Here is a 9,758-nt window from a genome sequence, read left to right as displayed (position 1 = left end):
TTTCAAACTGTTGCAAGGGTTTGCTAGACAGTTTCTTTCATAATCTCCACATGTATGCTAGTAAAGGCACACAACAATCACAATGAAGATGAAAAAAAAAAACAATTATTGGCCAACTTAAGTCATTTAGTTAGCTAATTTTTCAGAGGATGTTAAGAACAGGTTTTGAAGGACTGGCCACAGACAGTGAATACAGCAGTAGATATGTCTACTGTGTACAAACACATGGTAACTTCACATGTGTTGACAATAAAGATGCTCACAAAATGCTGTACTTACCATTGAGTTTTGAGTTTTGCGCACATTCATTTCCGCTTAAATACAAAGAATTGCTAAGTTCTTTATTCCCAATATCATGTCTCAGACATTAGTTCCAGATGAAAACACTAATTGTCAGAAGTGGGATTTGAACCCACGCCTCCAATGGAGACTGGGACACGAAGGCAGCGCCTTGGACTGCCCGGCCATCCTGACTGATCCAACAGCTGATCAGTAGGACCTGTCTCCACTATACGGCCCAGTTTAATCTCCGTAAATTTTACGGAAATCCTGCAAACAGCTATGTTGACTGTTTATTTGTGTGGATTTTAAAATCTATCTGTCAACCCCATCTTGCCCGTATTGGATGGAATGATGTCAATTTGCACTTTTTATCTGTTATACATAACAACCTGGATGCAACAAAGAACCCTTTTCTCCTGTTTTGTACACAACCCAAAGTTTTACAAAACAAAAGATAACTTTCACCGAATCCCTCAGTTAAATCACAGTCAGTAACTTTACATGTGTTGACAACACATGCACTGTGTCCAAACCTTTCTGTGTAAAAAAATATCAAACTCAGACATTAGTTCCAGATGAAAACACTAGTTGTCAGAAGTGGGATTTGAACCCACGCCTCCAGTGGAGACTGCAACCTGAACGCAGCGCCTTGGACCGCTCGGCCATCCTGACTGATCCAACAAATGTTCAGTAGGACCTGTCTCAAAAATTATAATATAGTGAATGAAACATGTCATGATATAGTAGGTTCTCAGTCATCCATGTCATAGTTAACAAGGGAAGGTTCTCAACTGTCAGCCCAAATATATGGAGACATGGAGACATGGAAGAAAGTCACCAGTGTGGCAATGTGCTTGACATTGGCAATAAATTGCACAGGATGTGAAGGGAATGTGCAATACAGACCAAATCCTATGGTGGGAATCAAGATCCACCAATGTTTCTGTCCACAATGTCCACCTGAATCCAGAAATGTCTCTGCCAGATGGGAAATAGACTGACAATTGGGTCAACATTGTGCAATTATCTTCAAAATGTCCAACTGAATCCACAAATAAACCTGCCAGATGGGAAATAAACTGATAACTGTCTTCATGGTCTAAATGTGTCATATATTGCCGTACAATTCCCACAATGAGTCCAGATGTGTCCGTTTTGGTTCTTGATCCATGCTATTACCCCAAAAGTGCACAACTGGGCCAAGGGACATTGGACTTGGTAAAAGGTCCTCCGCAGAAGTTTTGTCTCTTATCCAAGAGACTTCTTTAGTTGTTTTTTACACAGAAAGGGTTTGACACAGTGCCCACTCCCCCACCCATGTCTGACAGTTGAAAGCTGTGGGGAAAGAGGGGTTCCAAAGTTAATAGACCATTCAACAAGCAATTCTGATGCACTATACTGGCCCATTCAGGATGAGCACTGTATACTTTGACTGCAGCAACACAAATTCAAATTTCAGTGATCCCTAATTTTTATGGTGATTACGAGACTGAATGCAAAGTGTGTATCCCCCATGTAACTCAAAGCCTATCACTTCCAGTCAATACTGTCAAATTTGGAGCTCCTTCCAATTACATTAACAACCAGGGGCCTGTTGCACGAAACTAGGATAAGGCATCAAGCCGGGATATTCAAGTATCCTGGATGAATTTAGCTTGGACTCGGTTGCACGAAACCAGATTGAATTAAGCCCAGCCAAGTAACCATGGAGATTCATTCTTTGCGGCTAGCCTGGTCCAGAGCAGGCTAACAACCAGGCTAAGATTAATCCTGGAGTCTCATGTGTCAAATCAGCTGCAGCTCTGATCCGAAATAAACATGTTTAACAGTTATTGCGTTGTCTTCTGCATGTGCTCTGCTTTATTTTTATTAACATGCATTAGCCTACTTGTCACTTTTCCCGGTGGGACGGTACTATGTCGAGGCTGCCTGGCGTGCGGCCGCTGCCCGGTGGCCGGTGGCCGCCGCTGCCCGCTGCCCGCTGCCCGGTGGCTGCTGCCCGCTGCCCGGTGGCTGCTGCCCGGTGGCTGGTGCCTGGTGCCCGGTGGCCGGTGGCCGGTGGCTATTGCCTGCCAGTAGACCTGCGAGTCGCGTCAGTGTCCACTCTCTCTGTAAAAGTAGAGATGAGCAGCGCAGCGTCCGTGGTCTCAGCTTCAGGTTTATACAGGACGCGCTCCAGAGATTAAGTGTGACGATATTAATGTAGCGATATTCCAAGAAGATATTAATGGCAGACTGGTCAGAGACCAATACATTCATGATTTCATTTTGTTGCTTGTCCTTCTCTAATAAAGGACAGTTTGTGTTACTCCGTAATATGTAGGCCTAATGTTTTATTATAGCTTACATTGGTTTCATAACCTTCTCAATTAGTCTCACATCCCTGGACCAATGACGTGGCCTATATACGTACTGTATATAGTGTAGTTTACATTCATCACACCGGGAACACCACAATGCTTCTTAATCTTTTTATTTTAATGCTGTGACTTGTCAGAAGAAGAAAAAAAAAACATACACATTGTTTTACATATATGCACACAGCATATATTGAAGTCACTTACTTCTTTTTCTAGTTTTTGGCCCATTCTGATTGTTCGGTATGAACATTAATTGTATAAAGATATTTAGTATTAGACACAGCTTATAGAGATTTGTGCATATGGTTGTAAAACATGTTCTCACGTTGTGAATAAGGGTTTGAAATTAAGCCTAGAGTCCCTAGGGTCCATTTCCCAAGGAACATTAATTCCCTCTGCTCACTTTTAAGGCAAAGGCTAAATAATAATCCATTTTATTTATATAGTGCTTTACATGGTAAGCTATTAAAACACAGTGTAGCCTACAACTTTGTAAAAATGTGGAGTGACTATAGGCTAAGAAGATATTTTTACAACCATACACATTCAATCGGGTCCACTATGTTGGGCTTTTTCTCTCCGTTTGAGCCGTATTTCCCTTTTTGCATATTATATATTCTTCCCCTCCTCGTTACTTTCCATTAGAAGCTGCTGCTCATTGGGTGAAACATATGGCGCATGCGTCTTCTCAATTCTTCATCGGTAAATCTGTGATCGATCCCATGGTCTATTTGAGAAAGCCGTGAACGTGCACTCATCCCAGCTATCTACACCTGGATTGACATAGCTTCACCTGTTCATCCTGGCTCGGCAAACGTGCAACCGACACACTAAGTCAAGAGGCGCTTTTTCACTTATCCTGTATATCTTTATTCTGCTTTTGTGCAACAGGCCCCTGCATTGGCCGGGAATTTTGTCCTGTCTCCCGCGTGGCAGGTGAGAATTCTACAACTGAACCTCCAACATTTGACATGCTTTGAATTGCACCTCTGAAAAAAATCATTCTGCATGGCCACATTATGTTTTCACAAGTGTCAGCAAAAAGGTAATTTTATCCATCTTCCATCAAACACGGATCACAGACTCTTGGGCGCCTAGTGCACCAACAATCAAAATGGAGCTAACATGCATGAATGAAATCTAGAAGTTAATATCACCAGAAATGAGCTGTTTGCCTTCACACAAACATTCCCCTTTTGTGAAGGGGCTAATTCCGAATAGTAGTAAAGGAAAGCTGCATTAGCCGGGAATCGGACCCAGGTCTCCCACGTGGCAGGCAAGAATTCTACCACTGAACCACCAATGCTTGACGCGGTATACATTCCCCCACTGAAAAAAGTCAGTCTGCATGGCCACAGTACGGTTTCACAATTGTCAGCATAAAGGTAATTTAATCCATCTTCCATCAAACACGGATAACAGTCTCTTGGGCTGCCTATTGCACCAACAACCAAAACGGAGCTAACATGCATGACTGAAATCTAGAAGTTAACATCACCAGAAATTTGCTGTTTGCCTTCACACAAACATTCCCCTTAAGTGCAAGGGCTAATTCAGAATAGTACTAAAGGAAACCTGCATTGGCCGGGAATCAGACCCAGGTCTCCCGCGTGGCAGGCGAGAATTTGACCACTGAATCACCAATGCTTGACGCACATTAAACTGCACCGCTGAAAAAAATCAGTCTGCATGGCAACATTATGTTTTCACAAGTGTCAGCAAAAAGGTAATTTTAGCCGTCTTCAAGCAACCCCGGATCCCAGTCTCTTGGGGTGCCTAGTGCACCAACAAACAAAATGGAGCTAACATGCATGACTGAAATCTAGTCGACCAGAAATAAGTTGTTTGCCTTCACACAAACATGCCCCTTTTGTGCAGGGGTTAATTCCAAATAGTAGTGAAGGAAAAGTTCATTGGCTGGGAATCGGACCCAGGTCACCCACGCGGCAGACAAGAATTCTACCACTGAACCACCAATGCTTGATTGGGTCAAAATTGCACCAGTGAAAACAATCAGTCCGCATGGCCACATTATGTTTTCACAAATGTCAGCAAAAAAAGCTAATTACGAAAAGATGTAAAGGAAAACTGCATTGGCCAAGAACCGGACCCCGGTCTCAAGACTACGGGGTTGAGAGAGCACAAGACTCCAGGAAAGGGAAGAAGTTGAGTTAGTAACATGCATTAATGGGATGAGATTGCATGCAGATGGAGAGAAGGAGGAGAGAGGTGCTTAGTGCTCAAATCAAAATCAAAAAGAAGCAGAAACAGATAGTGGCAATAAAGTCAGATATTTTAATAAGTGGAAGAAACAATATGATTATATTATTAGAGTCTACTTGAAGCTTTTTATATTTGTCTCTCTCTCTCACTCACACACACAGTGTACTACCACGTTGTTCTGCATCCATCTCCTCCCAGCCCTTGACATTTAGCAGCCCCACAACACACACAGACACACACATACACGCCACAAGGTCTACTTACTAATGCATATACACATCAACTTTCTTTTTGATTAACTTTATTTTGGATTAATGCATATACACATCAACTTTATTTTGGATTAATGCATATACACATCAACTTTATTTTGAATTAATGAAAATACACATCATCTTTCTTTTAAGCTGCAGTTCTAGAATGTTAAGCTGCACTTCTAGAACAATAGGTTGAAGTTTTAGAATTTGAACATGCATTATCACCAGACTATAGTTTAATCTGAGGAACAGGAGGTCAGCACAGGCCATGATCGTAGAATGCAGGCACATTTTAGTCTGGTAAATTACAGGGATTTTTACACTGGGATGGAACTGCTAATCTTGCGATTGACAGACGATCTTCCCCAATACAGCCACCTGATACGGTACAGAACTCAGGCATTCCCACTCTCTAAAACACCACCGCCCAACGTGGGGCTCGAACCCACGACCCTGAAAATAAGAGTCTCATGCTCTACCGACTGAGCTAGCCAGGCGCTTCTTAACCCTTTTGTTGTCCTTCGGGTCCTGGGGACCCGTGCAGTTTTACCCATAGTGTTGTCCTCCGAGTCCCCGGGACCCGTGGCGTTGTACTTTGGGTTCCAGGGAGCCGTAGCATTGTCCTTTGTGTCCCAAGGACCCTTGACGTGGTCCTTTGGGTCCCCGGGACCCATGACATTGTCCTTTGGGTCCATAGGACCCGTGGCATTGGCCTTGCGGATCCCAAGGACCCGTGGCATTGTCCTTCAGGACACGGGGACCCTTGACATTGTCCTTTGGGTCCCAGGGACCCGTGGTACACTCAATCGGTCGTATTAGTTCTGCTACCCTCCCATTGTCCTGCCTTTGAGTCCCTGAGATTCTGGCCAGTGGCTTGTAGTTGTAGTAAAAACAGGAAAGGCAAAGGCGAGTGGAAAGGGAGGTTAAAAAAAGAAAACTAAAGGCTTGACATTAGCCTACTAATTATTTTTATTACACACACACACACACACACACACACACACACACACAATATACACTTTAGACACATTTGTCTTCTTGTTGTCGTCATACGACGACGACGACAAAGATGATGGCCAAGGCCAAGTGGATGTTTAAGTTCAAGACGAAGAAGGACAAGAAGAAGAAGAAGTAGAAGAAGAAGAAGAAGAAGAAGAGGGTGGACATGCAAGGGACGAAGAAGAAGAAGAAGAAGAAGAAGACGAAGACAAAGAAGTACAAGTAGGAGAAGACGACGAAGAAGAAGAAGAAAAAGAAGAAGTAGAGGGTAGTGAAGAAGAGGGGCAAGAGGAGGATGATGGCAAAGTAAAATTGTAAAATTGTCCTCGAAAACGTGTCATCCCAGTGTCCCTAGACCTCATTGCCACGCCACCGAAAAAGACAAACCCGACCAAGAAGAGGACACGACAGACGCGGCTGCCGCGCTGCTACTACAGCGCCCGGGACCCACTGAGTACGCCGCGGAACACGTCCACGACATAGTGTCTGCGTTTGGCCTGTTTGTCACGCGGCAAATCAAAGACATGGTTGTGGTCGCCACGAACCTCGAGGGTCAAAGGAGATGTGCCACTGCCGGCAAGTAGAAAGCGATGGACGTCACGGACCTGCAAGCCTACCTCGGGCTGCTGCTCCTCGCGGGCGTTTACCGGTCCCGCAACGAGGAGAGCCTGTGGCACGAGGAGAGAGGCAGGGCCATTTTCCGCGCCACAATGCCAATCAAGCAGTTTCACGCGTACTCTAGACTGTTGCGATTCGAAGACCGCAAGTCGAGAGCTGCCCGCCAAGCCTCGGACAAACTGGCGGCCGTACGAGAAGTGTGGGACGAGTGGACGCGGCAGCTGCCTCACCTCTACAACCCGGGCGCCGACGTGTCGGTGGACGAGCAGCTGGTGCCCTTTCGAGGTGTTGTAGTTGTTGCTTTGTTGTTGTTTTCGTTGGTTTTTTTGGACCATTGCCGTACAATTGTCTTTGTGTGTGTGTATGTGTGTTTGTATGTGTGTTTGTGTGTGTGTATGTGTGTGTGTATGTGTGTGTGTTACATTTTTTCTTACATCTCTTTCCATCATGTTCCATCTTCTTGTTTGGACACGCCACTTTACACAAAGTGTACAACTCATCCAGCTCATCCAGAACTTGGCCAATTTAGCTCGATTTGGCCTTAATTGTTTCTGGACATCTGTTCTTTTTAAACAGTTAAAAAGCCGGCCTGTTAGCTCAGATTGTATTGAATTCAGATCGCTGGATTCAGAGTCCAGAGTGCTAACCATTACACCATGGAACCTTTAAAAGTGTTGCAAGGGTTTGCTAGGCAGTTTCTGTCATAATATCCACATGTGTGATAGGCACATAACAATCACAACAATTATTGGCCAACTTAAGTCAGTTAGTTAGCTAAGCGTTCAGAGGATGTGGGAAAAAGCAAGTCAAGAACAGGTTTTGAAGGACTTGCCACAGACAGTGAATACAGCAGTAGATATGTCTACTGTGTACAAACACATGGTGAATTTATATCTGTTGAAAATGCTCACAAAACACTTTACTTGAAATTGCATTTCTTGCGCACATTTATTTCCCCTTAAAAAACAAAGAACTGCTAAGTACTTTATTCCCAGTATCACATCTCTCACATTAGTTCCAGATGAAGAGAGGGGTTGTCAGAAGTGGGATTTGAACCCACGCTTTCAGTGGAGACTGCAACCTGAACGCAGCGCCTTGGACCGCTCGGCCATTCTGACTGATTCATCGGACTTTCAGTAGGACCTGTCTCAAAAATTATATATATATTATAATATATATATATATATATAATATATTATATTAAACTTGTCATGATATAGTAGTTTCTCCGTCATCCATGTCATAGTTAACAAGGGAAGGTTTCTCAACTGTCAGTCCAAATATATGGAGACATGGAGACATGGAAGAAAGTCACCAGGGTGACAATGTGCTCGACAATGGCAATACATTGCACGGGATGTGAAGGGAATGTGCAATGCAGGCCAAATCCTATGGTGGGAATCAAGATCCACCAATGTTTCTGTCCACAATGTCCACCTGAATCCAGAAATGTCCCTGCCAGATGGGAAATAAACTGATAACTGTCTTCATGATCTAAACGTGTCAAATTTTGCCATAAAATGCCCAGATTGAGTCCAGATGTGTCCATTTTGGTTCCTGATCCATGCTATTACCCTAAAAGTGCTAGGTTGAGGGCAACTGGACTTGGTAAAAGGTCCTCCACAGATGTTTTGTCTGTCATCCAAGAGACTTCTTAAGTGTTTTTTTTACACAGAAATGGTTGGACACAGAGCCCACTCCCCCTCCCATATCTGACAATCCAAAGCTAATAGGTCATTCAACAAGCAATTCTGATGCACTATACTGGCCCATTCAGGATGAGCACTGTATACTCTGACTGCAGCAACACAAGTTCAAATTTCAGTGATCCCTAATTTGTGTGGTGATTACAAGACTGAATGCAAAGTGTGTATCCCCCATGTAACTCAAAGCCTATCACTTCCAGTCAATACTGTCAAATTTCGAGCTCCTTCCTATTACATTAACAACCAGGTGACCAACATACTGTTTACAGTCTAAATGGCCAACCCTCTGAACCCGAGAGACTCGCCTACAAGCAAAAAAACAATTACTGAATTGTAAAATAATTAACGATGCACGTGAAGCTGCCCGTTGCCCAAACTGTCAACGGACCTGAAGAGACATGGCTGGCAGATTTTACCGCCAGAAGTTGTTGCAAAAACTGAATGATCTGTGAAACCTCGTTGGGTTCCTGGTATCAAAACGTTGTTATAATACTTGACAAGATAAAGCCATACAAAAGTGTAGCAAGATTTGCACTATTGAATGGCAGAAAAACAGCAAGGACAAAATATTGGCCCTGTGACAATGGGGGAATAGGTGAGGCCTTGGATTTGGAAAGCGGCACACCAAGTGAGAATTACCGCGAGGGTTGGGACTGGGAAGTAGTAATTTACTGGGAACTGCTAAGTAGCAGCTGTTATGTCCTTTTAATGAAAAAGAAAGTTGATGTGTTTATGCATTTATTAAAAAGAAAGTTGATGTCATAATGAATTGTGATGATGAATCAAATAGAAAGTTGATGTGTATATACAGTAATATAAAAGAAAGTAGATGTGTATATGCATTAATCTAAGTTTTGAATCTCATCCAAGAGACTTCTTTAGTTGTTTTTTTTTACACAGAAAGGGTTGGACACAGAGTCCACTCCCCCACCCATATCTGACAATTGAAAGCTGTGGGGAAAGGGGGGTTCCAAAGCTAATAGACCATTCAACAAGCAATTCTGATGCACTATACTGGTCCATTCAGGATGAACACTGTATACTCTGACTGCAGCAACACAAGTTCAAATTTCAGTGATCCCTAATTTTTGTGGTGATTACGAGACTGAATGCAAAGTGTGTATCCCCCATGTAACTCAAAGCCTATCACTTCCAGTCAATACTGTCAAATTTGGAGCTCCTTCCGATTACATTAACAACCAGGTGACTCCTCAACATGCCCCCACCAACATACTGTTTACAGTCTAAATGACCAAGGACATTAAACCTGTTAGCTTACTTTAAACTAGATGTGAAAAGTTGAAAGGTTGATC

General features: G+C 43.3%; 1 non-coding gene across 1 annotated transcript; it reads right to left on the bottom strand.

Moving 5' to 3' along the window:
• Nucleotides 1–5,546: 5,546 nt before the first annotated feature.
• On the bottom strand, nucleotides 5,547–5,619 carry trnak-cuu (transfer RNA lysine (anticodon CUU)). The gene has a single exon. It is a non-coding gene; the product is annotated as a tRNA-Lys (tRNA).
• Nucleotides 5,620–9,758: the final 4,139 nt, after the last annotated feature.

The sequence above is a fragment of the Etheostoma spectabile genome, unplaced genomic scaffold, assembly GCF_008692095.1.
Source record: "Etheostoma spectabile isolate EspeVRDwgs_2016 unplaced genomic scaffold, UIUC_Espe_1.0 scaffold00570094, whole genome shotgun sequence".
Classification (NCBI taxonomy): Eukaryota; Metazoa; Chordata; class Actinopteri; order Perciformes; family Percidae; genus Etheostoma; species Etheostoma spectabile.
The sequence above is the reverse complement of the archived record's forward strand: the minus strand, read 5'-3'. Positions and strand labels throughout refer to the sequence as shown.